The sequence below is a fragment of the Phyllobates terribilis genome, unplaced genomic scaffold, assembly GCF_046119375.1.
Source record: "Phyllobates terribilis strain yellow unplaced genomic scaffold, ASM4611937v1 Scaffold_169__1_contigs__length_4117513, whole genome shotgun sequence".
NCBI classification, from domain to species: Eukaryota; Metazoa; Chordata; class Amphibia; order Anura; family Dendrobatidae; genus Phyllobates; species Phyllobates terribilis.
Window position 1 is genome coordinate 3,125,748 of NW_027362929.1, and position 25,629 is coordinate 3,151,376.

General features: G+C 45.0%; 20 non-coding genes across 20 annotated transcripts; all 20 read right to left on the reverse strand.

Annotated features, from left to right (window-relative positions):
• Positions 1 to 523: 523 nt before the first annotated feature.
• LOC141209331 (U2 spliceosomal RNA) lies at positions 524 to 714 on the reverse strand. The gene has a single exon (XR_012279528.1). It is a non-coding gene; the product is annotated as a U2 spliceosomal RNA (small nuclear RNA).
• Positions 715 to 1,836: 1,122 nt separating this feature from the next.
• Positions 1,837 to 2,027, reverse strand: LOC141209332 (U2 spliceosomal RNA). Its single transcript, XR_012279529.1, has one exon. It is a non-coding gene; the product is annotated as a U2 spliceosomal RNA (small nuclear RNA).
• Positions 2,028 to 3,149: 1,122 nt separating this feature from the next.
• LOC141209333 (U2 spliceosomal RNA) lies at positions 3,150 to 3,340 on the reverse strand. The gene has a single exon (XR_012279530.1). It is a non-coding gene; the product is annotated as a U2 spliceosomal RNA (small nuclear RNA).
• A 1,120-nt stretch (positions 3,341 to 4,460) lies between these two features.
• LOC141209334 (U2 spliceosomal RNA) lies at positions 4,461 to 4,651 on the reverse strand. Its single transcript, XR_012279531.1, has one exon. It is a non-coding gene; the product is annotated as a U2 spliceosomal RNA (small nuclear RNA).
• A 1,120-nt stretch (positions 4,652 to 5,771) lies between these two features.
• Positions 5,772 to 5,962, reverse strand: LOC141209335 (U2 spliceosomal RNA). Its single transcript, XR_012279532.1, has one exon. It is a non-coding gene; the product is annotated as a U2 spliceosomal RNA (small nuclear RNA).
• Positions 5,963 to 7,081: 1,119 nt separating this feature from the next.
• Positions 7,082 to 7,272, reverse strand: LOC141209337 (U2 spliceosomal RNA). The gene has a single exon (XR_012279534.1). It is a non-coding gene; the product is annotated as a U2 spliceosomal RNA (small nuclear RNA).
• A 1,115-nt stretch (positions 7,273 to 8,387) lies between these two features.
• Positions 8,388 to 8,578, reverse strand: LOC141209338 (U2 spliceosomal RNA). The gene has a single exon (XR_012279535.1). It is a non-coding gene; the product is annotated as a U2 spliceosomal RNA (small nuclear RNA).
• A 1,121-nt stretch (positions 8,579 to 9,699) lies between these two features.
• LOC141209339 (U2 spliceosomal RNA) lies at positions 9,700 to 9,890 on the reverse strand. The gene has a single exon (XR_012279536.1). It is a non-coding gene; the product is annotated as a U2 spliceosomal RNA (small nuclear RNA).
• A 1,120-nt stretch (positions 9,891 to 11,010) lies between these two features.
• LOC141209340 (U2 spliceosomal RNA) lies at positions 11,011 to 11,201 on the reverse strand. Its single transcript, XR_012279537.1, has one exon. It is a non-coding gene; the product is annotated as a U2 spliceosomal RNA (small nuclear RNA).
• A 1,120-nt stretch (positions 11,202 to 12,321) lies between these two features.
• On the reverse strand, positions 12,322 to 12,512 carry LOC141209341 (U2 spliceosomal RNA). The gene has a single exon (XR_012279538.1). It is a non-coding gene; the product is annotated as a U2 spliceosomal RNA (small nuclear RNA).
• Positions 12,513 to 13,632: 1,120 nt separating this feature from the next.
• Positions 13,633 to 13,823, reverse strand: LOC141209343 (U2 spliceosomal RNA). Its single transcript, XR_012279540.1, has one exon. It is a non-coding gene; the product is annotated as a U2 spliceosomal RNA (small nuclear RNA).
• A 1,120-nt stretch (positions 13,824 to 14,943) lies between these two features.
• LOC141209344 (U2 spliceosomal RNA) lies at positions 14,944 to 15,134 on the reverse strand. Its single transcript, XR_012279541.1, has one exon. It is a non-coding gene; the product is annotated as a U2 spliceosomal RNA (small nuclear RNA).
• Positions 15,135 to 16,254: 1,120 nt separating this feature from the next.
• Positions 16,255 to 16,445, reverse strand: LOC141209345 (U2 spliceosomal RNA). Its single transcript, XR_012279542.1, has one exon. It is a non-coding gene; the product is annotated as a U2 spliceosomal RNA (small nuclear RNA).
• A 1,121-nt stretch (positions 16,446 to 17,566) lies between these two features.
• Positions 17,567 to 17,757, reverse strand: LOC141209346 (U2 spliceosomal RNA). The gene has a single exon (XR_012279543.1). It is a non-coding gene; the product is annotated as a U2 spliceosomal RNA (small nuclear RNA).
• Positions 17,758 to 18,877: 1,120 nt separating this feature from the next.
• On the reverse strand, positions 18,878 to 19,068 carry LOC141209347 (U2 spliceosomal RNA). Its single transcript, XR_012279544.1, has one exon. It is a non-coding gene; the product is annotated as a U2 spliceosomal RNA (small nuclear RNA).
• A 1,121-nt stretch (positions 19,069 to 20,189) lies between these two features.
• LOC141209348 (U2 spliceosomal RNA) lies at positions 20,190 to 20,380 on the reverse strand. The gene has a single exon (XR_012279545.1). It is a non-coding gene; the product is annotated as a U2 spliceosomal RNA (small nuclear RNA).
• A 1,119-nt stretch (positions 20,381 to 21,499) lies between these two features.
• On the reverse strand, positions 21,500 to 21,690 carry LOC141209349 (U2 spliceosomal RNA). The gene has a single exon (XR_012279546.1). It is a non-coding gene; the product is annotated as a U2 spliceosomal RNA (small nuclear RNA).
• Positions 21,691 to 22,810: 1,120 nt separating this feature from the next.
• On the reverse strand, positions 22,811 to 23,001 carry LOC141209350 (U2 spliceosomal RNA). The gene has a single exon (XR_012279547.1). It is a non-coding gene; the product is annotated as a U2 spliceosomal RNA (small nuclear RNA).
• Positions 23,002 to 24,125: 1,124 nt separating this feature from the next.
• On the reverse strand, positions 24,126 to 24,316 carry LOC141209351 (U2 spliceosomal RNA). Its single transcript, XR_012279548.1, has one exon. It is a non-coding gene; the product is annotated as a U2 spliceosomal RNA (small nuclear RNA).
• Positions 24,317 to 25,438: 1,122 nt separating this feature from the next.
• LOC141209352 (U2 spliceosomal RNA) lies at positions 25,439 to 25,629 on the reverse strand. Its single transcript, XR_012279549.1, has one exon. It is a non-coding gene; the product is annotated as a U2 spliceosomal RNA (small nuclear RNA).

Below are 25,629 nucleotides of genomic sequence, written 5' to 3' on the forward strand. Positions count from 1 at the left end.
AGTCAGTGTTCCAGCAGAGGGAGACAACGTTTCAGAAAAGGCATTGTAGCAAACCAAAAAAGAAATTTTAAGCGCAGCAGAGTAACCAGCTCACATACCTGTTAGCTCAGGTGAGTTTAAAAGGCTGCTGTTGATAACAAGGGCATTTGCTAAATAGATGGTGTGTGTGCAACAATATACTGAAAGGTCAATTATATTGTGCAGCTTATCTCACCACCTGTAGTTATTTAGGTGAAAGCTCCAAAATGCTTGCCTAATATGTCTGTTTATCCAAAAGGAAGTATAGAGGGAGAGCTAGATAGATAGCATTGCATTACATTACATTACATGGCAATGCAATGCACAGTTGCTGAAGTTGAACCAAAATGAGCTTGTCATCTGGCTTCTGCAACTTTTAACATGAAAAATCCAATGAGGAGAAGAAAAGCAAAGCCAAAGAGTCCATCCCAAAATCCGACAAACAAGCAAAATGAACAAAAAGCATTGAATTCAATTCTTTCTGATTTTAGAAACTGCATTAAAGAAGGGGTGCACCGGTCCTGGAGATACTGCAATACCAGGTCAATGCGTGGAGTGGACAGAGCAAGCTCTTTTTCCATCTCCCTGTTCTAAAAATCCATTTAATATATGGTCCCCAGATAGGGGACGTATCAGATATTAAACTGATAAGAACAGATACTACACTTGATCTTAGCCAAAAGGCCGAGAAGCGATAACCAGAATTGGTTTCCGACTACGGTGCCACCCAAGGATTCTGAAAAGTCCATTTGTGGAGATGGCCACCTGGACTCCCGTTAAGAAGACATGCTGTCAACCTCTAGATCCCTCACATGCCTGCACTTTTCGGCTTGCTGCTGCTGCAATCCACGCGTTTTAGATCTGCATAACTCCACCTCTTTTAGCACAGTACCCTCAACCCCCGGCTGTTCCCACCCGCCTCAACACCGTTGGAAGGGAGGAGAACCAATTAAGGCGGGGGGGGGGGGTGGAACGAGCAGCTGTCTACCCTTAGCAGGAGGGTTGCTGATTAATTACCTCTCCTGCTGCTGCTGCTGCTGGCTGTCCAGCAGCAGACTGAAGGTGGCTGCTGCTGTGCGCAGGTATATAAAGGCTCAGAGCCTATTATGACACGCGCAGCCAGCGTTCCATTGCCACATTCCGTCTACTGCAGGCGGGATACCTGGATGGCTGAATGTCACTGAGAAGCTCACAGAGACCGCCATAAGCAACAGTTTAAAAGAATGCCACAGACTAATCAACCAAACTTTTTGGGTTGGTTTCTCTTTTATAGTCTGCAGGCATTAAATGAAAGAAGTCAGTGTTCCAGCAGAGGGAGACAACGTTTCAGAAAAGGCATTGTAGCAAACCAAAAAAGAAATTTTAAGCGCAGCAGAGTAACCAGCTCACATACCTGTTAGCTCAGGTGAGTTTAAAAGGCTGCTGTTGATAACAAGGGCATTTGCTAAATAGATGGTGTGTGTGCAACAATATACTGAAAGGTCAATTATATTGTGCAGCTTATCTCACCACCTGTAGTTATTTAGGTGAAAGCTCCAAAATGCTTGCCTAATATGTCTGTTTATCCAAAAGGAAGTATAGAGGGAGAGCTAGATAGATAGCATTGCATTACATTACATTACATGGCAATGCAATGCACAGTTGCTGAAGTTGAACCAAAATGAGCTTGTCATCTGGCTTCTGCAACTTTTAACATGAAAAATCCAATGAGGAGAAGAAAAGCAAAGCCAAAGAGTCCATCCCAAAATCCGACAAACAAGCAAAATGAACAAAAAGCATTGAATTCAATTCTTTCTGATTTTAGAAACTGCATTAAAGAAGGGGTGCACCGGTCCTGGAGATACTGCAATACCAGGTCAATGCGTGGAGTGGACAGAGCAAGCTCTTTTTCCATCTCCCTGTTCTAAAAATCCATTTAATATATGGTCCCCAGATAGGGGACGTATCAGATATTAAACTGATAAGAACAGATACTACACTTGATCTTAGCCAAAAGGCCGAGAAGCGATAACCAGAATTGGTTTCCGACTACGGTGCCACCCAAGGATTCTGAAAAGTCCATTTGTGGAGATGGCCACCTGGACTCCCGTTAAGAAGACATGCTGTCAACCTCTAGATCCCTCACATGCCTGCACTTTTCGGCTTGCTGCTGCTGCAATCCACGCGTTTTAGATCTGCATAACTCCACCTCTTTTAGCACAGTACCCTCAACCCCCGGCTGTTCCCACCCGCCTCAACACCGTTGGAAGGGAGGAGAACCAATTAAGGCAGGGGGGGGGGGGTGGAACGAGCAGCTGTCTACCTTAGCAGGAGGGTTGCTGATTAATTACCTCTCCTGCTGCTGCTGCTGCTGGCTGTCCAGCAGCAGACTGAAGGTGGCTGCTGCTGTGCGCAGGTATATAAAGGCTCAGAGCCTATTATGACACGCGCAGCCAGCGTTCCATTGCCACATTCCGTCTACTGCAGGCGGGATACCTGGATGGCTGAATGTCACTGAGAAGCTCACAGAGACCGCCATAAGCAACAGTTTAAAAGAATGCCACAGACTAATCAACCAAACTTTTTGGGTTGGTTTCTCTTTTATAGTCTGCAGGCATTAAATGAAAGAAGTCAGTGTTCCAGCAGAGGGAGACAACGTTTCAGAAAAGGCATTGTAGCAAACCAAAAAAGAAATTTTAAGCGCAGCAGAGTAACCAGCTCACATACCTGTTAGCTCAGGTGAGTTTAAAAGGCTGCTGTTGATAACAAGGGCATTTGCTAAATAGATGGTGTGTGTGCAACAATATACTGAAAGGTCAATTATATTGTGCAGCTTATCTCACCACCTGTAGTTATTTAGGTGAAAGCTCCAAAATGCTTGCCTAATATGTCTGTTTATCCAAAAGGAAGTATAGAGGGAGAGCTAGATAGATAGCATTGCATTACATTACATTACATGGCAATGCAATGCACAGTTGCTGAAGTTGAACCAAAATGAGCTTGTCATCTGGCTTCTGCAACTTTTAACATGAAAAATCCAATGAGGAGAAGAAAAGCAAAGCCAAAGAGTCCATCCCAAAATCCGACAAACAAGCAAAATGAACAAAAAGCATTGAATTCAATTCTTTCTGATTTTAGAAACTGCATTAAAGAAGGGGTGCACCGGTCCTGGAGATACTGCAATACCAGGTCAATGCGTGGAGTGGACAGAGCAAGCTCTTTTTCCATCTCCCTGTTCTAAAAATCCATTTAATATATGGTCCCCAGATAGGGGACGTATCAGATATTAAACTGATAAGAACAGATACTACACTTGATCTTAGCCAAAAGGCCGAGAAGCGATAACCAGAATTGGTTTCCGACTACGGTGCCACCCAAGGATTCTGAAAAGTCCATTTGTGGAGATGGCCACCTGGACTCCCGTTAAGAAGACATGCTGTCAACCTCTAGATCCCTCACATGCCTGCACTTTTCGGCTTGCTGCTGCTGCAATCCACGCGTTTTAGATCTGCATAACTCCACCTCTTTTAGCACAGTACCCTCAACCCCCGGCTGTTCCCACCCGCCTCAACACCGTTGGAAGGGAGGAGAACCAATTAAGGCGGGGGGGGGGTGGAACGAGCAGCTGTCTACCCTTAGCAGGAGGGTTGCTGATTAATTACCTCTCCTGCTGCTGCTGCTGCTGGCTGTCCAGCAGCAGACTGAAGGTGGCTGCTGCTGTGCGCAGGTATATAAAGGCTCAGAGCCTATTATGACACGCGCAGCCAGCGTTCCATTGCCACATTCCGTCTACTGCAGGCGGGATACCTGGATGGCTGAATGTCACTGAGAAGCTCACAGAGACCGCCATAAGCAACAGTTTAAAAGAATGCCACAGACTAATCAACCAAACTTTTTGGGTTGGTTTCTCTTTTATAGTCTGCAGGCATTAAATGAAAGAAGTCAGTGTTCCAGCAGAGGGAGACAACGTTTCAGAAAAGGCATTGTAGCAAACCAAAAAAGAAATTTTAAGCGCAGCAGAGTAACCAGCTCACATACCTGTTAGCTCAGGTGAGTTTAAAAGGCTGCTGTTGATAACAAGGGCATTTGCTAAATAGATGGTGTGTGTGCAACAATATACTGAAAGGTCAATTATATTGTGCAGCTTATCTCACCACCTGTAGTTATTTAGGTGAAAGCTCCAAAATGCTTGCCTAATATGTCTGTTTATCCAAAAGGAAGTATAGAGGGAGAGCTAGATAGATAGCATTGCATTACATTACATTACATGGCAATGCAATGCACAGTTGCTGAAGTTGAACCAAAATGAGCTTGTCATCTGGCTTCTGCAACTTTTAACATGAAAAATCCAATGAGGAGAAGAAAAGCAAAGCCAAAGAGTCCATCCCAAAATCCGACAAACAAGCAAAATGAACAAAAAGCATTGAATTCAATTCTTTCTGATTTTAGAAACTGCATTAAAGAAGGGGTGCACCGGTCCTGGAGATACTGCAATACCAGGTCAATGCGTGGAGTGGACAGAGCAAGCTCTTTTTCCATCTCCCTGTTCTAAAAATCCATTTAATATATGGTCCCCAGATAGGGGACGTATCAGATATTAAACTGATAAGAACAGATACTACACTTGATCTTAGCCAAAAGGCCGAGAAGCGATAACCAGAATTGGTTTCCGACTACGGTGCCACCCAAGGATTCTGAAAAGTCCATTTGTGGAGATGGCCACCTGGACTCCCGTTAAGAAGACATGCTGTCAACCTCTAGATCCCTCACATGCCTGCACTTTTCGGCTTGCTGCTGCTGCAATCCACGCGTTTTAGATCTGCATAACTCCACCTCTTTTAGCACAGTACCCTCAACCCCCGGCTGTTCCCACCCGCCTCAACACCGTTGGAAGGGAGGAGAACCAATTAAGGCGGGGGGGGGGTGGAACGAGCAGCTGTCTACCCTTAGCAGGAGGGTTGCTGATTAATTACCTCTCCTGCTGCTGCTGCTGCTGGCTGTCCAGCAGCAGACTGAAGGTGGCTGCTGCTGTGCGCAGGTATGTAAAGGCTCAGAGCCTATTATGACACGCGCAGCCAGCGTTCCATTGCCACATTCCGTCTACTGCAGGCGGGATACCTGCATGGCTGAATGTCACTGAGAAGCTCACAGAGACCGCCATAAGCAACAGTTTAAAAGAATGCCACAGACTAATCAACCAAACTTTTTGGGTTGGTTTCTCTTTTATAGTCTGCAGGCATTAAATGAAAGAAGTCAGTGTTCCAGCAGAGGGAGACAACGTTTCAGAAAAGGCATTGTAGCAAGCCAAAAAAGAAATTTTAAGCGCAGCAGAGTAACCAGCTCACATACCTGTTAGCTCAGGTGAGTTTAAAAGGCTGCTGTTGATAACAAGGGCATTTGCTAAATAGATGGTGTGTGTGCAACAATATACTGAAAGGTCAATTATATTGTGCAGCTTATCTCACCACCTGTAGTTATTTAGGTGAAAGCTCCAAAATGCTTGCCTAATATGTCTGTTTATCCAAAAGGAAGTATAGAGGGAGAGCTAGATAGATAGCATTGCATTACATTACATTACATGGCAATGCAATGCACAGTTGCTGAAGTTGAACCAAAATGAGCTTGTCATCTGGCTTCTGCAACTTTTAACATGAAAAATCCAATGAGGAGAAGAAAAGCAAAGCCAAAGAGTCCATCCCAAAATCCGACAAACAAGCAAAATGAACAAAAAGCATTGAATTCAATTCTTTCTGATTTTAGAAACTGCATTAAAGAAGGGGTGCACCGGTCCTGGAGATACTGCAATACCAGGTCAATGCGTGGAGTGGACAGAGCAAGCTCTTTTTCCATCTCCCTGTTCTAAAAATCCATTTAATATATGGTCCCCAGATAGGGGACGTATCAGATATTAAACTGATAAGAACAGATACTACACTTGATCTTAGCCAAAAGGCCGAGAAGCGATAACCAGAATTGGTTTCCGACTACGGTGCCACCCAAGGATTCTGAAAAGTCCATTTGTGGAGATGGCCACCTGGACTCCCGTTAAGAAGACATGCTGTCAACCTCTAGATCCCTCACATGCCTGCACTTTTCGGCTTGCTGCTGCTGCAATCCACGCGTTTTAGATCTGCATAACTCCACCTCTTTTAGCACAGTACCCTCAACCCCCGGCTGTTCCCACCCGCCTCAACACCGTTGGAAGGGAGGAGAACCAATTAAGGCGGGGGGGGGTGGAACGAGCAGCTGTCTACCCTTAGCAGGAGGGTTGCTGATTAATTACCTCTCCTGCTGCTGCTGCTGCTGGCTGTCCAGCAGCAGACTGAAGGTGGCTGCTGCTGTGCGCAGGTATGTAAAGGCTCAGAGCCTATTATGACACGCGCAGCCAGCGTTCCATTGCCACATTCCGTCTACTGCAGGCGGGATACCTGCATGGCTGAATGTCACTGAGAAGCTCACAGAGACCGCCATAAGCAACAGTTTAAAAGAATGCCACAGACTAATCAACCAAACTTTTTGGGTTGGTTTCTCTTTTATAGTCTGCAGGCATTAAATGAAAGAAGTCAGTGTTCCAGCAGAGGGAGACAACGTTTCAGAAAAGGCATTGTAGCAAGCCAAAAAAGAAATTTTAAGCGCAGCAGAGTAACCAGCTCACATACCTGTTAGCTCAGGTGAGTTTAAAAGGCTGCTGTTGATAACAAGGGCATTTGCTAAATAGATGGTGTGTGTGCAACAATATACTGAAAGGTCAATTATATTGTGCAGCTTATCTCACCACCTGTAGTTATTTAGGTGAAAGCTCCAAAATGCTTGCCTAATATGTCTGTTTATCCAAAAGGAAGTATAGAGGGAGAGCTAGATAGATAGCATTGCATTACATTACATTACATGGCAATGCAATGCACAGTTGCTGAAGTTGAACCAAAATGAGCTTGTCATCTGGCTTCTGCAACTTTTAACATGAAAAATCCAATGAGGAGAAGAAAAGCAAAGCCAAAGAGTCCATCCCAAAATCCGACAAACAAGCAAAATGAACAAAAAGCATTGAATTCAATTCTTTCTGATTTTAGAAACTGCATTAAAGAAGGGGTGCACCGGTCCTGGAGATACTGCAATACCAGGTCAATGCGTGGAGTGGACAGAGCAAGCTCTTTTTCCATCTCCCTGTTCTAAAAATCCATTTAATATATGGTCCCCAGATAGGGGACGTATCAGATATTAAACTGATAAGAACAGATACTACACTTGATCTTAGCCAAAAGGCCGAGAAGCGATAACCAGAATTGGTTTCCGACTACGGTGCCACCCAAGGATTCTGAAAAGTCCATTTGTGGAGATGGCCACCTGGACTCCCGTTAAGAAGACATGCTGTCAACCTCTAGATCCCTCACATGCCTGCACTTTTCGGCTTGCTGCTGCTGCAATCCACGCGTTTTAGATCTGCATAACTCCACCTCTTTTAGCACAGTACCCTCAACCCCCGGCTGTTCCCACCCGCCTCAACACCGTTGGAAGGGAGGAGAACCAATTAAGGCGGGGGGGGGGGTGGAACGAGCAGCTGTCTACCCTTAGCAGGAGGGTTGCTGATTAATTACCTCTCCTGCTGCTGCTGGCTGTCCAGCAGCAGACTGAAGGTGGCTGCTGCTGTGCGCAGGTATATAAAGGCTCAGAGCCTATTATGACACGCGCAGCCAGCGTTCCATTGCCACATTCCGTCTACTGCAGGCGGGATACCTGGATGGCTGAATGTCAATGAGAAGCTCACAGAGACCGCCATAAGCAACAGTTTAAAAGAATGCCACAGACTAATCAACCAAACTTTTTGGGTTGGTTTCTCTTTTATAGTCTGCAGGCATTAAATGAAAGAAGTCAGTGTTCCAGCAGAGGGAGACAACGTTTCAGAAAAGGCATTGTAGCAAACCAAAAAAGAAATTTTAAGCGGAGCAGAGTAACCAGCTCACATACCTGTTAGCTCAGGTGAGTTTAAAAGGCTGCTGTTGATAACAAGGGCATTTGCTAAATAGATGGTGTGTGTGCAACAATATACTGAAAGGTCAATTATATTGTGCAGCTTATCTCACCACCTGTAGTTATTTAGGTGAAAGCTCCAAAATGCTTGCCTAATATGTCTGTTTATCCAAAAGGAAGTATAGAGGGAGAGCTAGATAGATAGCATTGCATTACATTACATTACATGGCAATGCAATGCACAGTTGCTGAAGTTGAACCAAAATGAGCTTGTCATCTGGCTTCTGCAACTTTTAACATGAAAAATCCAATGAGGAGAAGAAAAGCAAAGCCAAAGAGTCCATCCCAAAATCCGACAAACAAGCAAAATGAACAAAAAGCATTGAATTCAATTCTTTCTGATTTTAGAAACTGCATTAAAGAAGGGGTGCACCGGTCCTGGAGATACTGCAATACCAGGTCAATGCGTGGAGTGGACAGAGCAAGCTCTTTTTCCATCTCCCTGTTCTAAAAATCCATTTAATATATGGTCCCCAGATAGGGGACGTATCAGATATTAAACTGATAAGAACAGATACTACACTTGATCTTAGCCAAAAGGCCGAGAAGCGATAACCAGAATTGGTTTCCGACTATGGTGCCACCCAAGGATTCTGAAAAGTCCATTTGTGGAGATGGCCACCTGGACTCCCGTTAAGAAGACATGCTGTCAACCTCTAGATCCCTCACATGCCTGCACTTTTTGGCTTGCTGCTGCTGCAATCCACGCGTTTTAGATCTGCATAACTCCACCTCTTTTAGCACAGTACCCTCAACCCCCGGCTGTTCCCACCCGCCTCAACACCGTTGGAAGGGAGGAGAACCAATTAAGGCGGGGGGGGGGGTGGAACGAGCAGCTGTCTACCCTTAGCAGGAGGGTTGCTGATTAATTACCTCTCCTGCTGCTGCTGCTGCTGGCTGTCCAGCAGCAGACTGAAGGTGGCTGCTGCTGTGCGCAGGTATGTAAAGGCTCAGAGCCTATTATGACACGCGCAGCCAGCGTTCCATTGCCACATTCCGTCTACTGCAGGCGGGATACCTGCATGGCTGAATGTCACTGAGAAGCTCACAGAGACCGCCATAAGCAACAGTTTAAAAGAATGCCACAGACTAATCAACCAAACTTTTTGGGTTGGTTTCTCTTTTATAGTCTGCAGGCATTAAATGAAAGAAGTCAGTGTTCCAGCAGAGGGAGACAACGTTTCAGAAAAGGCATTGTAGCAAACCAAAAAAGAAATTTTAAGCGCAGCAGAGTAACCAGCTCACATACCTGTTAGCTCAGGTGAGTTTAAAAGGCTGCTGTTGATAACAAGGGCATTTGCTAAATAGATGGTGTGTGTGCAACAATATACTGAAAGGTCAATTATATTGTGCAGCTTATCTCACCACCTGTAGTTATTTAGGTGAAAGCTCCAAAATGCTTGCCTAATATGTCTGTTTATCCAAAAGGAAGTATAGAGGGAGAGCTAGATAGATAGCACTGCATTACATTACATTACATGGCAATGCAATGCACAGTTGCTGAAGTTGAACCAAAATGAGCTTGTCATCTGGCTTCTGCAACTTTTAACATGAAAAATCCAATGAGGAGAAGAAAAGCAAAGCCAAAGAGTCCATCCCAAAATCCGACAAACAAGCAAAATGAACAAAAAGCATTGAATTCAATTCTTTCTGATTTTAGAAACTGCATTAAAGAAGGGGTGCACCGGTCCTGGAGATACTGCAATACCAGGTCAATGCGTGGAGTGGACAGAGCAAGCTCTTTTTCCATCTCCCTGTTCTAAAAATCCATTTAATATATGGTCCCCAGATAGGGGACGTATCAGATATTAAACTGATAAGAACAGATACTACACTTGATCTTAGCCAAAAGGCCGAGAAGCGATAACCAGAATTGGTTTCCGACTACGGTGCCACCCAAGGATTCTGAAAAGTCCATTTGTGGAGATGGCCACCTGGACTCCCGTTAAGAAGACATGCTGTCAACCTCTAGATCCCTCACGTGCCTGCACTTTTCGGCTTGCTGCTGCTGCAATCCACGCGTTTTAGATCTGCATAACTCCACCTCTTTTAGCACAGTACCCTCAACCCCCGGCTGTTCCCACCCGCCTCAACACCGTTGGAAGGGAGGAGAACCAATTAAGGCGGGGGGGGGGTGGAACGAGCAGCTGTCTACCCTTAGCAGGAGGGTTGCTGATTAATTACCTCTCCTGCTGCTGCTGCTGCTGGCTGTCCAGCAGCAGACTGAAGGTGGCTGCTGCTGTGCGCAGGTATATAAAGGCTCAGAGCCTATTATGACACGCGCAGCCAGCGTTCCATTGCCACATTCCGTCTACTGCAGGCGGGATACCTGGATGGCTGAATGTCACTGAGAAGCTCACAGAGACCGCCATAAGCAACAGTTTAAAAGAATGCCACAGACTAATCAACCAAACTTTTTGGGCTGGTGTCTCTTTTATAGTCTGCAGGCATTAAATGAAAGAAGTCAGTGTTCCAGCAGAGGGAGACAACGTTTCAGAAAAGGCATTGTAGCAAACCAAAAAAGAAATTTTAAGCACAGCAGAGTAACCAGCTCACATACCTGTTAGCTCAGGTGAGTTTAAAAGGCTGCTGTTGATAACAAGGGCATTTGCTAAATAGATGGTGTGTGTGCAACAATATACTGAAAGGTCAATTATATTGTGCAGCTTATCTCACCACCTGTAGTTATTTAGGTGAAAGCTCCAAAATGCTTGCCTAATATGTCTGTTTATCCAAAAGGAAGTATAGAGGGAGAGCTAGATAGATAGCATTGCATTACATTACATTACATGGCAATGCAATGCACAGTTGCTGAAGTTGAACCAAAATGAGCTTGTCATCTGGCTTCTGCAACTTTTAACATGAAAAATCCAATGAGGAGAAGAAAAGCAAAGCCAAAGAGTCCATCCCAAAATCCGACAAACAAGCAAAATGAACAAAAAGCATTGAATTCAATTCTTTCTGATTTTAGAAACTGCATTAAAGAAGGGGTGCACCGGTCCTGGAGATACTGCAATACCAGGTCAATGCGTGGAGTGGACAGAGCAAGCTCTTTTTCCATCTCCCTGTTCTAAAAATCCATTTAATATATGGTCCCCAGATAGGGGACGTATCAGATATTAAACTGATAAGAACAGATACTACACTTGATCTTAGCCAAAAGGCCGAGAAGCGATAACCAGAATTGGTTTCCGACTACGGTGCCACCCAAGGATTCTGAAAAGTCCATTTGTGGAGATGGCCACCTGGACTCCCGTTAAGAAGACATGCTGTCAACCTCTAGATCCCTCACATGCCTGCACTTTTCGGCTTGCTGCTGCTGCAATCCACGCGTTTTAGATCTGCATAACTCCACCTCTTTTAGCACAGTACCCTCAACCCCCGGCTGTTCCCACCCGCCTCAACACCGTTGGAAGGGAGGAGAACCAATTAAGGCGGGGGGGGGGTGGAACGAGCAGCTGTCTACCCTTAGCAGGAGGGTTGCTGATTAATTACCTCTCCTGCTGCTGCTGCTGCTGGCTGTCCAGCAGCAGACTGAAGGTGGCTGCTGCTGTGCGCAGGTATGTAAAGGCTCAGAGCCTATTATGACACGCGCAGCCAGCGTTCCATTGCCACATTCCGTCTACTGCAGGCGGGATACCTGGATGGCTGAATGTCACTGAGAAGCTCACAGAGACCGCCATAAGCAACAGTTGAAAAGAATGCCACAGACTAATCAACCAAACTTTTTGGGCTGGTTTCTCTTTTATAGTCTGCAGGCATTAAATGAAAGAAGTCAGTGTTCCAGCAGAGGGAGACAACGTTTCAGAAAAGGCATTGTAGCAAACCAAAAAAGAAATTTTAAGCACAGCAGAGTAACCAGCTCACATACCTGTTAGCTCAGGTGAGGTTAAAAGGCTGCTGTTGATAACAAGGGCATTTGCTAAATAGATGGTGTGTGTGCAACAATATACTGAAAGGTCAATTATATTGTGCAGCTTATCTCACCACCTGTAGTTATTTAGGTGAAAGCTCCAAAATGCTTGCCTAATATGTCTGTTTATCCAAAAGGAAGTATAGAGGGAGAGCTAGATAGATAGCATTGCATTACATTACATTACATGGCAATGCAATGCACAGTTGCTGAAGTTGAACCAAAATGAGCTTGTCATCTGGCTTCTGCAACTTTTAACATGAAAAATCCAATGAGGAGAAGAAAAGCAAAGCCAAAGAGTCCATCCCAAAATCCGACAAACAAGCAAAATGAACAAAAAGCATTGAATTCAATTCTTTCTGATTTTAGAAACTGCATTAAAGAAGGGGTGCACCGGTCCTGGAGATACTGCAATACCAGGTCAATGCGTGGAGTGGACAGAGCAAGCTCTTTTTCCATCTCCCTGTTCTAAAAATCCATTTAATATATGGTCCCCAGATAGGGGACGTATCAGATATTAAACTGATAAGAACAGATACTACACTTGATCTTAGCCAAAAGGCCGAGAAGCGATAACCAGAATTGGTTTCCGACTACGGTGCCACCCAAGGATTCTGAAAAGTCCATTTGTGGAGATGGCCACCTGGACTCCCGTTAAGAAGACATGCTGTCAACCTCTAGATCCCTCACATGCCTGCACTTTTCGGCTTGCTGCTGCTGCAATCCACGCGTTTTAGATCTGCATAACTCCACCTCTTTTAGCACAGTACCCTCAACCCCCGGCTGTTCCCACCCGCCTCAACACCGTTGGAAGGGAGGAGAACCAATTAAGGCGAGGGGGGGGTGGAACGAGCAGCTGTCTACCCTTAGCAGGAGGGTTGCTGATTAATTACCTATCCTGCTGCTGCTGCTGCTGGCTGTCCAGCAGCAGACTGAAGGTGGCTGCTGCTGTGCGCAGGTATGTAAAGGCTCAGAGCCTATTATGACACGCGCAGCCAGCGTTCCATTGCCACATTCCGTCTAATGCAGGCGGGATACCTGGATGGCTGAATGTCACTGAGAAGCTCACAGAGACCGCCATAAGCAACAGTTTAAAAGAATGCCACAGACTAATCAACCAAACTTTTTGGGTTGGTTTCTCTTTTATAGTCTGCAGGCATTAAATGAAAGAAGTCAGTGTTCCAGCAGAGGGAGACAACGTTTCAGAAAAGGCATTGTAGCAAACCAAAAAAGAAATTTTAAGCGCAGCAGAGTAACCAGCTCACATACCTGTTAGCTCAGGTGAGTTTAAAAGGCTGCTGTTGATAACAAGGGTATTTGCTAAATAGATGGTGTGTGTGCAACAATATACTGAAAGGTCAATTATATTGTGCAGCTTATCTCACCACCTGTAGTTATTTAGGTGAAAGCTCCAAAATGCTTGCCTAATATGTCTGTTTATCCAAAAGGAAGTATAGAGGGAGAGCTAGATAGATAGCATTGCATTACATTACATTACATGGCAATGCAATGCACAGTTGCTGAAGTTGAACCAAAATGAGCTTGTCATCTGGCTTCTGCAACTTTTAACATGAAAAATCCAATGAGGAGAAGAAAAGCAAAGCCAAAGAGTCCATCCCAAAATCCGACAAACAAGCAAAATGAACAAAAAGCATTGAATTCAATTCTTTCTGATTTTAGAAACTGCATTAAAGAAGGGGTGCACCGGTCCTGGAGATACTGCAATACCAGGTCAATGCGTGGAGTGGACAGAGCAAGCTCTTTTTCCATCTCCCTGTTCTAAAAATCCATTTAATATATGGTCCCCAGATAGGGGACGTATCAGATATTAAACTGATAAGAACAGATACTACACTTGATCTTAGCCAAAAGGCCGAGAAGCGATAACCAGAATTGGTTTCCGACTACGGTGCCACCCAAGGATTCTGAAAAGTCCATTTGTGGAGATGGCCACCTGGACTCCCGTTAAGAAGACATGCTGTCAACCTCTAGATCCCTCACATGCCTGCACTTTTCGGCTTGCTGCTGCTGCAATCCACGCGTTTTAGATCTGCATAACTCCACCTCTTTTAGCACAGTACCCTCAACCCCCGGCTGTTCCCACCCGCCTCAACACCGTTGGAAGGGAGGAGAACCAATTAAGGCGGGGGGGGGGTGGAACGAGCAGCTGTCTACCCTTAGCAGGAGGGTTGCTGATTAATTACCTCTCCTGCTGCTGCTGCTGCTGGCTGTCCAGCAGCAGACTGAAGGTGGCTGCTGCTGTGCGCAGGTATGTAAAGGCTCAGAGCCTATTATGACACGCGCAGCCAGCGTTCCATTGCCACATTCCATCTACTGCAGGCGGGATACCTGGATGGCTGAATGTCACTGAGAAGCTCACAGAGACCGCCATAAGCAACAGTTTAAAAGAATGCCACAGACTAATCAACCAAACTTTTTGGGTTGGTTTCTCTTTTATAGTCTGCAGGCATTAAATGAAAGAAGTCAGTGTTCCAGCAGAGGGAGACAACGTTTCAGAAAAGGCATTGTAGCAAACCAAAAAAGAAATTTTAAGCGCAGCAGAGTAACCAGCTCACATACCTGTTAGCTCAGGTGAGTTTAAAAGGCTGCTGTTGATAACAAGGGCATTTGCTAAATAGATGGTGTGTGTGCAACAATATACTGAAAGGTCAATTATATTGTGCAGCTTATCTCACCACCTGTAGTTATTTAGGTGAAAGCTCCAAAATGCTTGCCTAATATGTCTGTTTATCCAAAAGGAAGTATAGAGGGAGAGCTAGATAGATAGCATTGCATTACATTACATTACATGGCAATGCAATGCACAGTTGCTGAAGTTGAACCAAAATGAGCTTGTCATCTGGCTTCTGCAACTTTTAACATGAAAACTCCAATGAGGAGAAGAAAAGCAAAGCCAAAGAGTCCATCCCAAAATCCGACAAACAAGCAAAATGAACAAAAAGCATTGAATTCAATTCTTTCTGATTTTAGAAACTGCATTAAAGAAGGGGTGCACCGGTCCTGGAGATACTGCAATACCAGGTCAATGCGTGGAGTGGACAGAGCAAGCTCTTTTTCCATCTCCCTGTTCTAAAAATCCATTTAATATATGGTCCCCAGATAGGGGACGTATCAGATATTAAACTGATAAGAACAGATACTACACTTGATCTTAGCCAAAAGGCCGAGAAGCGATAACCAGAATTGGTTTCCGACTACGGTGCCACCCAAGGATTCTGAAAAGTCCATTTGTGGAGATGGCCACCTGGACTCCCGTTAAGAAGACATGCTGTCAACCTCTAGATCCCTCACATGCCTGCACTTTTCGGCTTGCTGCTGCTGCAATCCACGCGTTTTAGATCTGCATAACTCCACCTCTTTTAGCACAGTACCCTCAACCCCCGGCTGTTCCCACCCGCCTCAACACCGTTGGAAGGGAGGAGAACCAATTAAGGCGGGGGAGGGGTGGAACGAGCAGCTGTCTACCCTTAGCAGGAGGGTTGCTGATTAATTACCTCTCCTGCTGCTGCTGCTGCTGGCTGTCCAGCAGCAGACTGAAGGTGGCTGCTGCTGTGCGCAGGTATATAAAGGCTCAGAGCCTATTATGACACGCGCAGCCAGCGTTCCATTGCCACATTCCGTCTACTGCAGGCGGGATACCTGGATGGCTGAATGTCACTGAGAAGCTCACAGAGACCGCCATAAGCAACAGTTTAAAAGAATGCCACAGACTAATCAACCAAACTTTTTGGGTTGGTTTCTCTTTTATAGTCTGCAGGCATTAAATGAAAGAAGTCAGTGTTCCAGCAGAGGGAGACAAAGTTTCAGAAAAGGCATTGTAGCAAACCAAAAAAGAAATTTTAAGCGCAGCAGAGTAACCAGCTCACATACCTGTTAGCTCAGGTGAGTTTAAAAGGCTGCTGTTGATAACAAGGGCATTTGCTAAATAGATGGTGTGTGTGCAACAATATACTGAAAGGTCAATTATATTGTGCAGCTTATCTCACCACCTGTAGTTATTTAGGTGAAAGCTCCAAAATGCTTGCCTAATATGTCTGTTTATCCAAAAGGAAGTATAGAGGGAGAGCTAGATAGATAGCATTGCATTACATTACATTACATGGCAATGCAATGCACAGTTGCTGAAGTTGAACCAAAATGAGCTTGTCATCTGGCTTCTGCAACTTTTAACATGAAAACTCCAATGAGGAGAAGAAAAGCAAAGCCAAAGAGTCCATCCCAAAATCCGACAAACAAGCAAAATGAACAAAAAGCATTGAATTCAATTCTTTCTGATTTTAGAAACTGCATTAAAGAAGGGGTGCACCGGTCCTGGAGATACTGCAATACCAGGTCAATGCGTGGAGTGGACAGAGCAAGCTCTTTTTCCATCTCCCTGTTCTAAAAATCCATTTAATATATGGTCCCCAGATAGGGGACGTATCAGATATTAAACTGATAAGAACAGATACTACACTTGATCTTAGCCAAAAGGCCGAGAAGCGATAACCAGAATTGGTTTCCGACTACGGTGCCACCCAAGGATTCTGAAAAGTCCATTTGTGGAGATGGCCACCTGGACTCCCGTTAAGAAGACATGCTGTCAACCTCTAGATCCCTCACATGCCTGCACTTTTCGGCTTGCTGCTGCTGCAATCCACGCGTTTTAGATCTGCATAACTCCACCTCTTTTAGCACAGTACCCTCAACCCCCGGCTGTTCCCACCCGCCTCAACACCGTTGGAAGGGAGGAGAACCAATTAAGGCGGGGGGGGGGGTGGAACGAGCAGCTGTCTACCCTTAGCAGGAGGGTTGCTGATTAATTACCTCTCCTGCTGCTGCTGCTGCTGGCTGTCCAGCAGCAGACTGAAGGTGGCTGCTGCTGTGCGCAGGTATATAAAGGCTCAGAGCCTATTATGACACGCGCAGCCAGCGTTCCATTGCCACATTCCGTCTACTGCAGGCGGGATACCTGGATGGCTGAATGTCACTGAAAAGCTCACAGAGACCGCCATAAGCAACAGTTTAAAAGAATGCCACAGACTAATCAACCAAACTTTTTGGGTTGGTTTCTCTTTTATAGTCTGCAGGCATTAAATGAAAGAAGTCAGTGTTCCAGCAGAGGGAGACAACGTTTCAGAAAAGGCATTGTAGCAAACCAAAAAAGAAATTTTAAGCGCAGCAGAGTAACCAGCTCACATACCTGTTAGCTCAGGTGAGTTTAAAAGGCTGCTGTTGATAACAAGGGCATTTGCTAAATAGATGGTGTGTGTGCAACAATATACTGAAAGGTCAATTATATTGTGCAGCTTATCTCACCACCTGTAGTTATTTAGGTGAAAGCTCCAAAATGCTTGCCTAATATGTCTGTTTATCTAAAAGGAAGTATAGAGGGAGAGCTAGATAGATAGCATTGCATTACATTACATTACATGGCAATGCAATGCACAGTTGCTGAAGTTGAACCAAAATGAGCTTGTCATCTGGCTTCTGCAACTTTTAACATGAAAAATCCAATGAGGAGAAGAAAAGCAAAGCCAAAGAGTCCATCCCAAAATCCGACAAACAAGCAAAATGAACAAAAAGCATTGAATTCAATTCTTTCTGATTTTAGAAACTGCATTAAAGAAGGGGTGCACCGGTCCTGGAGATACTGCAATACCAGGTCAATGCGTGGAGTGGACAGAGCAAGCTCTTTTTCCATCTCCCTGTTCTAAAAATCCATTTAATATATGGTCCCCAGATAGGGGACGTATCAGATATTAAACTGATAAGAACAGATACTACACTTGATCTTAGCCAAAAGGCCGAGAAGCGATAACCAGAATTGGTTTCCGACTACGGTGCCACCCAAGGATTCTGAAAAGTCCATTTGTGGAGATGGCCACCTGGACTCCCGTTAAGAAGACATGCTGTCAACCTCTAGATCCCTCACATGCCTGCACTTTTCGGCTTGCTGCTGCTGCAATCCACGCGTTTTAGATCTGCATAACTCCACCTCTTTTAGCACAGTACCCTCAACCCCCGGCTGTTCCCACCCGCCTCAACACCGTTGGAAGGGAGGAGAACCAATTAAGGCGGGGGAGGGGTGGAACGAGCAGCTGTCTACCCTTAGCAGGAGGGTTGCTGATTAATTACCTCTCCTGCTGCTGCTGCTGCTGGCTGTCCAGCAGCAGACTGAAGGTGGCTGCTGCTGTGCGCAGGTATATAAAGGCTCAGAGCCTATTATGACACGCGCAGCCAGCGTTCCATTGCCACATTCCGTCTACTGCAGGCGGGATACCTGGATGGCTGAATGTCACTGAGAAGCTCACAGAGACCGCCATAAGCAACAGTTTAAAAGAATGCCACAGACTAATCAACCAAACTTTTTGGGTTGGTTTCTCTTTTATAGTCTGCAGGCATTAAATGAAAGAAGTCAGTGTTCCAGCAGAGGGAGACAAAGTTTCAGAAAAGGCATTGTAGCAAACCAAAAAAGAAATTTTAAGCGCAGCAGAGTAACCAGCTCACATACCTGTTAGCTCAGGTGAGTTTAAAAGGCTGCTGTTGATAACAAGGGCATTTGCTAAATAGATGGTGTGTGTGCAACAATATACTGAAAGGTCAATTATATTGTGCAGCTTATCTCACCACCTGTAGTTATTTAGGTGAAAGCTCCAAAATGCTTGCCTAATATGTCTGTTTATCCAAAAGGAAGTATAGAGGGAGAGCTAGATAGATAGCATTGCATTACATTACATTACATGGCAATGCAATGCACAGTTGCTGAAGTTGAACCAAAATGAGCTTGTCATCTGGCTTCTGCAACTTTTAACATGAAAACTCCAATGAGGAGAAGAAAAGCAAAGCCAAAGAGTCCATCCCAAAATCCGACAAACAAGCAAAATGAACAAAAAGCATTGAATTCAATTCTTTCTGATTTTAGAAACTGCATTAAAGAAGGGGTGCACCGGTCCTGGAGATACTGCAATACCAGGTCAATGCGTGGAGTGGACAGAGCAAGCTCTTTTTCCATCTCCCTGTTCTAAAAATCCATTTAATATATGGTCCCCAGATAGGGGACGTATCAGATATTAAACTGATAAGAACAGATACTACACTTGATCTTAGCCAAAAGGCCGAGAAGCGATAACCAGAATTGGTTTCCGACTACGGTGCCACCCAAGGATTCTGAAAAGTCCATTTGTGGAGATGGCCACCTGGACTCCCGTTAAGAAGACATGCTGTCAACCTCTAGATCCCTCACATGCCTGCACTTTTCGGCTTGCTGCTGCTGCAATCCACGCGTTTTAGATCTGCATAACTCCACCTCTTTTAGCACAGTACCCTCAACCCCCGGCTGTTCCCACCCGCCTCAACACCGTTGGAAGGGAGGAGAACCAATTAAGGCGGGGGGGGGGGTGGAACGAGCAGCTGTCTACCCTTAGCAGGAGGGTTGCTGATTAATTACCTCTCCTGCTGCTGCTGCTGCTGGCTGTCCAGCAGCAGACTGAAGGTGGCTGCTGCTGTGCGCAGGTATATAAAGGCTCAGAGCCTATTATGACACGCGCAGCCAGCGTTCCATTGCCACATTCCGTCTACTGCAGGCGGGATACCTGGATGGCTGAATGTCACTGAAAAGCTCACAGAGACCGCCATAAGCAACAGTTTAAAAGAATGCCACAGACTAATCAACCAAACTTTTTGGGTTGGTTTCTCTTTTATAGTCTGCAGGCATTAAATGAAAGAAGTCAGTGTTCCAGCAGAGGGAGACAACGTTTCAGAAAAGGCATTGTAGCAAACCAAAAAAGAAATTTTAAGCGCAGCAGAGTAACCAGCTCACATACCTGTTAGCTCAGGTGAGTTTAAAAGGCTGCTGTTGATAACAAGGGCATTTGCTAAATAGATGGTGTGTGTGCAACAATATACTGAAAGGTCAATTATATTGTGCAGCTTATCTCACCACCTGTAGTTATTTAGGTGAAAGCTCCAAAATGCTTGCCTAATATGTCTGTTTATCTAAAAGGAAGTATAGAGGGAGAGCTAGATAGATAGCATTGCATTACATTACATTACATGGCAATGCAATGCACAGTTGCTGAAGTTGAACCAAAATGAGCTTGTCATCTGGCTTCTGCAACTTTTAACATGAAAAATCCAATGAGGAGAAGAAAAGCAAAGCCAAAGAGTCCATCCCAAAATCCGACAAACAAGCAAAATGAACAAAAAGCATTGAATTCAATTCTTTCTGATTTTAGAAACTGCATTAAAGAAGGGGTGCACCGGTCCTGGAGATACTGCAATACCAGGTCAATGCGTGGAGTGGACAGAGCAAGCTCTTTTTCCATCTCCCTGTTCTAAAAATCCATTTAATATATGGTCCCCAGATAGGGGACGTATCAGATATTAAACTGATAAGAACAGATACTACACTTGATCTTAGCCAAAAGGCCGAGAAGCGATAACCAGAATTGGTTTCCGACTACGGTGCCACCCAAGGATTCTGAAAAGTCCATTTGTGGAGATGGCCACCTGGACTCCCGTTAAGAAGACATGCTGTCAACCTCTAGATCCCTCACATGCCTGCACTTTTCGGCTTGCTGCTGCTGCAATCCACGCGTTTTAGATCTGCATAACTCCACCTCTTTTAGCACAGTACCCTCAACCCCCGGCTGTTCCCACCCGCCTCAACACCGTTGGAAGGGAGGAGAACCAATTAAGGCGGGGGGGGGTGCAACGAGCAGCTGTCTACCCTTAGCAGGAGGGTTGCTGATTAATTACCTCTCCTGCTGCTGCTGCTGCTGGCTGTCCAGCAGCAGACTGAAGGTGGCTGCTGCTGTGCGCAGGTATGTAAAGGCTCAGAGCCTATTATGACACGCGCAGCCAGCGTTCCATTGCCACATTCCATCTACTGCAGGCGGGATACCTGGATGGCTGAATGTCACTGAGAAGCTCACAGAGACCGCCATAAGCAACAGTTTAAAAGAATGCCACAGACTAATCAACCAAACTTTTTGGGTTGGTTTCTCTTTTATAGTCTGCAGGCATTAAATGAAAGAAGTCAGTGTTCCAGCAGAGGGAGACAACGTTTCAGAAAAGGCATTGTAGCAAACCAAAAAAGAAATTTTAAGCGCAGCAGAGTAACCAGCTCACATACCTGTTAGCTCAGGTGAGTTTAAAAGGCTGCTGTTGATAACAAGGGCATTTGCTAAATAGATGGTGTGTGTGCAACAATATACTGAAAGGTCAATTATATTGTGCAGCTTATCTCACCACCTGTAGTTATTTAGGTGAAAGCTCCAAAATGCTTGCCTAATATGTCTGTTTATCCAAAAGGAAGTATAGAGGGAGAGCTAGATAGATAGCATTGCATTACATTACATTACATGGCAATGCAATGCACAGTTGCTGAAGTTGAACCAAAATGAGCTTGTCATCTGGCTTCTGCAACTTTTAACATGAAAAATCCAATGAGGAGAAGAAAAGCAAAGCCAAAGAGTCCATCCCAAAATCCGACAAACAAGCAAAATGAACAAAAAGCATTGAATTCAATTCTTTCTGATTTTAGAAACTGCATTAAAGAAGGGGTGCACCGGTCCTGGAGATACTGCAATACCAGGTCAATGCGTGGAGTGGACAGAGCAAGCTCTTTTTCCATCTCCCTGTTCTAAAAATCCATTTAATATATGGTCCCCAGATAGGGGACGTATCAGATATTAAACTGATAAGAACAGATACTACACTTGATCTTAGCCAAAAGGCCGAGAAGCGATAACCAGAATTGGTTTCCGACTACGGTGCCACCCAAGGATTCTGAAAAGTCCATTTGTGGAGATGGCCACCTGGACTCCCGTTAAGAAGACATGCTGTCAACCTCTAGATCCCTCACATGCCTGCACTTTTCGGCTTGCTGCTGCTGCAATCCACGCGTTTTAGATCTGCATAACTCCACCTCTTTTAGCACAGTACCCTCAACCCCCGGCTGTTCCCACCCGCCTCAACACCGTTGGAAGGGAGGAGAACCAATTAAGGCGGGGGGGGGGTGGAACGAGCAGCTGTCTACCCTTAGCAGGAGGGTTGCTGATTAATTACCTCTCCTGCTGCTGCTGCTGCTGGCTGTCCAGCAGCAGACTGAAGGTGGCTGCTGCTGTGCGCAGGTATATAAAGGCTCAGAGCCTATTATGACACGCGCAGCCAGCGTTCCATTGCCACATTCCGTCTACTGCAGGCGGGATACCTGGATGGCTGAATGTCACTGAGAAGCTCACAGAGACCGCCATAAGCAACAGTTTAAAAGAATGCCACAGACTAATCAACCAAACTTTTTGGGTTGGTTTCTCTTTTATAGTCTGCAGGCATTAAATGAAAGAAGTCAGTGTTCCAGCAGAGGGAGACAACGTTTCAGAAAAGGCATTGTAGCAAACCAAAAAAGAAATTTTAAGCGCAGCAGAGTAACCAGCTCACATACCTGTTAGCTCAGGTGAGTTTAAAAGGCTGCTGTTGATAACAAGGGCATTTGCTAAATAGATGGTGTGTGTGCAACAATATACTGAAAGGTCAATTATATTGTGCAGCTTATCTCACCACCTGTAGTTATTTAGGTGAAAGCTCCAAAATGCTTGCCTAATATGTCTGTTTATCCAAAAGGAAGTATAGAGGGAGAGCTAGATAGATAGCATTGCATTACATTACATTACATGGCAATGCAATGCACAGTTGCTGAAGTTGAACCAAAATGAGCTTGTCATCTGGCTTCTGCAACTTTTAACATGAAAAATCCAATGAGGAGAAGAAAAGCAAAGCCAAAGAGTCCATCCCAAAATCCAACAAACAAGCAAAATGAACAAAAAGCATTGAATTCAATTCTTTCTGATTTTAGAAACTGCATTAAAGAAGGGGTGCACCGGTCCTGGAGATACTGCAATACCAGGTCAATGCGTGGAGTGGACAGAGCAAGCTCTTTTTCCATCTCCCTGTTCTAAAAATCCATTTAATATATGGTCCCCAGATAGGGGACGTATCAGATATTAAACTGATAAGAACAGATACTACACTTGATCTTAGCCAAAAGGCCGAGAAGCGATAACCAGAATTGGTTTCCGACTACGGTGCCACCCAAGGATTCTGAAAAGTCCATTTGTGGAGATGGCCACCTGGACTCCCGTTAAGAAGACATGCTGTCAACCTCTAGATCCCTCACATGCCTGCACTTTTCGGCTTGCTGCTGCTGCAATCCACGCGTTTTAGATCTGCATAACTCCACCTCTTTTAGCACAGTACCCTCAACCCCCGGCTGTTCCCACCCGCCTCAACACCGTTGGAAGGGAGGAGAACCAATTAAGGCGGGGGGGGGGGGGGTGGAACGAGCAGCTGTCTACCCTTAGCAGGAGGGTTGCTGATTAATTACCTCTCCTGCTGCTGCTGCTGCTGGCTGTCCAGCAGCAGACTGAAGGTGGCTGCTGCTGTGCGCAGGTATATAAAGGCTCAGAGCCTATTATGACACGCGCAGCCAGCGTTCCATTGCCACATTCCGTCTACTGCAGGCGGGATACCTGGATGGCTGAATGTCACTGAGAAGCTCACAGAGACCGCCATAAGCAACAGTTTAAAAGAATGCCACAGACTAATCAACCAAACTTTTTGGGTTGGTTTCTCTTTTATAGTCTGCAGGCATTAAATGAAAGAAGTCAGTGTTCCAGCAGAGGGAGACAACGTTTCAGAAAAGGCATTGTAGCAAACCAAAAAAGAAATTTTAAGCGCAGCAGAGTAACCAGCTCACATACCTGTTAGCTCAGGTGAGTTTAAAAGGCTGCTGTTGATAACAAGGGCATTTGCTAAATAGATGGTGTGTGTGCAACAATATACTGAAAGGTCAATTATATTGTGCAGCTTATCTCACCACCTGTAGTTATTTAGGTGAAAGCTCCAAAATGCTTGCCTAATATGTCTGTTTATCCAAAAGGAAGTATAGAGGGAGAGCTAGATAGATAGCATTGCATTACATTACATTACATGGCAATGCAATGCACAGTTGCTGAAGTTGAACCAAAATGAGCTTGTCATCTGGCTTCTGCAACTTTTAACATGAAAAATCCAATGAGGAGAAGAAAAGCAAAGCCAAAGAGTCCATCCCAAAATACGACAAACAAGCAAAATGAACAAAAAGCATTGAATTCAATTCTTTCTGATTTTAGAAACTGCATTAAAGAAGGGGTGCACCGGTCCTGGAGATACTGCAATACCAGGTCAATGCGTGGAGTGGACAGAGCAAGCTCTTTTTCCATCTCCCTGTTCTAAAAATCCATTTAATATATGGTCCCCAGATAGGGGACGTATCAGATATTAAACTGATAAGAACAGATACTACACTTGATCTTAGCCAAAAGGCCGAGAAGCGATAACCAGAATTGGTTTCCGACTACGGTGCCACCCAAGGATTCTGAAAAGTCCATTTGTGGAGATGGCCACCTGGACTCCCGTTAAGAAGACATGCTGTCAACCTCTAGATCCCTCACATGCCTGCACTTTTCGGCTTGCTGCTGCTGCAATCCACGCGTTTTAGATCTGCATAACTCCACCTCTTTTAGCACAGTACCCTCAACCCCCGGCTGTTCCCACCCGCCTCAACACCGTTGGAAGGGAGGAGAACCAATTAAGGCGGGGGGGGGGGGTGGAACGAGCAGCTGTCTACCCTTAGCAGGAGGGTTGCTGATTAATTACCTCTCCTGCTGCTGCTGCTGCTGGCTGTCCAGCAGCAGACTGAAGGTGGCTGCTGCTGTGCGCAGGTATATAAAGGCTCAGAGCCTATTATGACACGCGCAGCCAGCGTTCCATTGCCACATTCCGTCTACTGCAGGCGGGATACCTGGCTGGCTGAATGTCACTGAGAAGCTCACAGAGACCGCCATAAGCAACAGTTTAAAAGAATGCCACAGACTAATCAACCAAACTTTTTGGGTTGGTTTCTCTTTTATAGTCTGCAGGCATTAAATGAAAGAAGTCAGTGTTCCAGCAGAGGGAGACAACGTTTCAGAAAAGGCATTGTAGCAAACCAAAAAAGAAATTTTAAGCGCAGCAGAGTAACCAGCTCACATACCTGTTAGCTCAGGTGAGTTTAAAAGGCTGCTGTTGATAACAAGGGCATTTGCTAAATAGATGGTGTGTGTGCAACAATATACTGAAAGGTCAATTATATTGTGCAGCTTATCTCACCACCTGTAGTTATTTAGGTGAAAGCTCCAAAATGCTTGCCTAATATGTCTGTTTATCCAAAAGGAAGTATAGAGGGAGAGATAGATAGATAGCATTGCATTACATTACATTACATGGCAATGCAATGCACAGTTGCCGAAGTTGAACCAAAATGAGCTTGTCATCTGGCTTCTGCAACTTTTAACATGAAAAATCCAATGAGGAGAAGAAAAGCAAAGCCAAAGAGTCCATCCCAAAATATGACAAACAAGCAAAATGAACAAAAAGCATTGAATTCAATTCTTTCTGATTTTAGAAACTGCATTAAAGAAGGGGTGCACCGGTCCTGGAGATACTGCAATACCAGGTCAATGCGTGGAGTGGACAGAGCAAGCTCTTTTTCCATCTCCCTGTTCTAAAAATCCATTTAATATATGGTCCCCAGATAGGGGACGTATCAGATATTAAACTGATAAGAACAGATACTACACTTGATCTTAGCCAAAAGGCCGAGAAGCGAT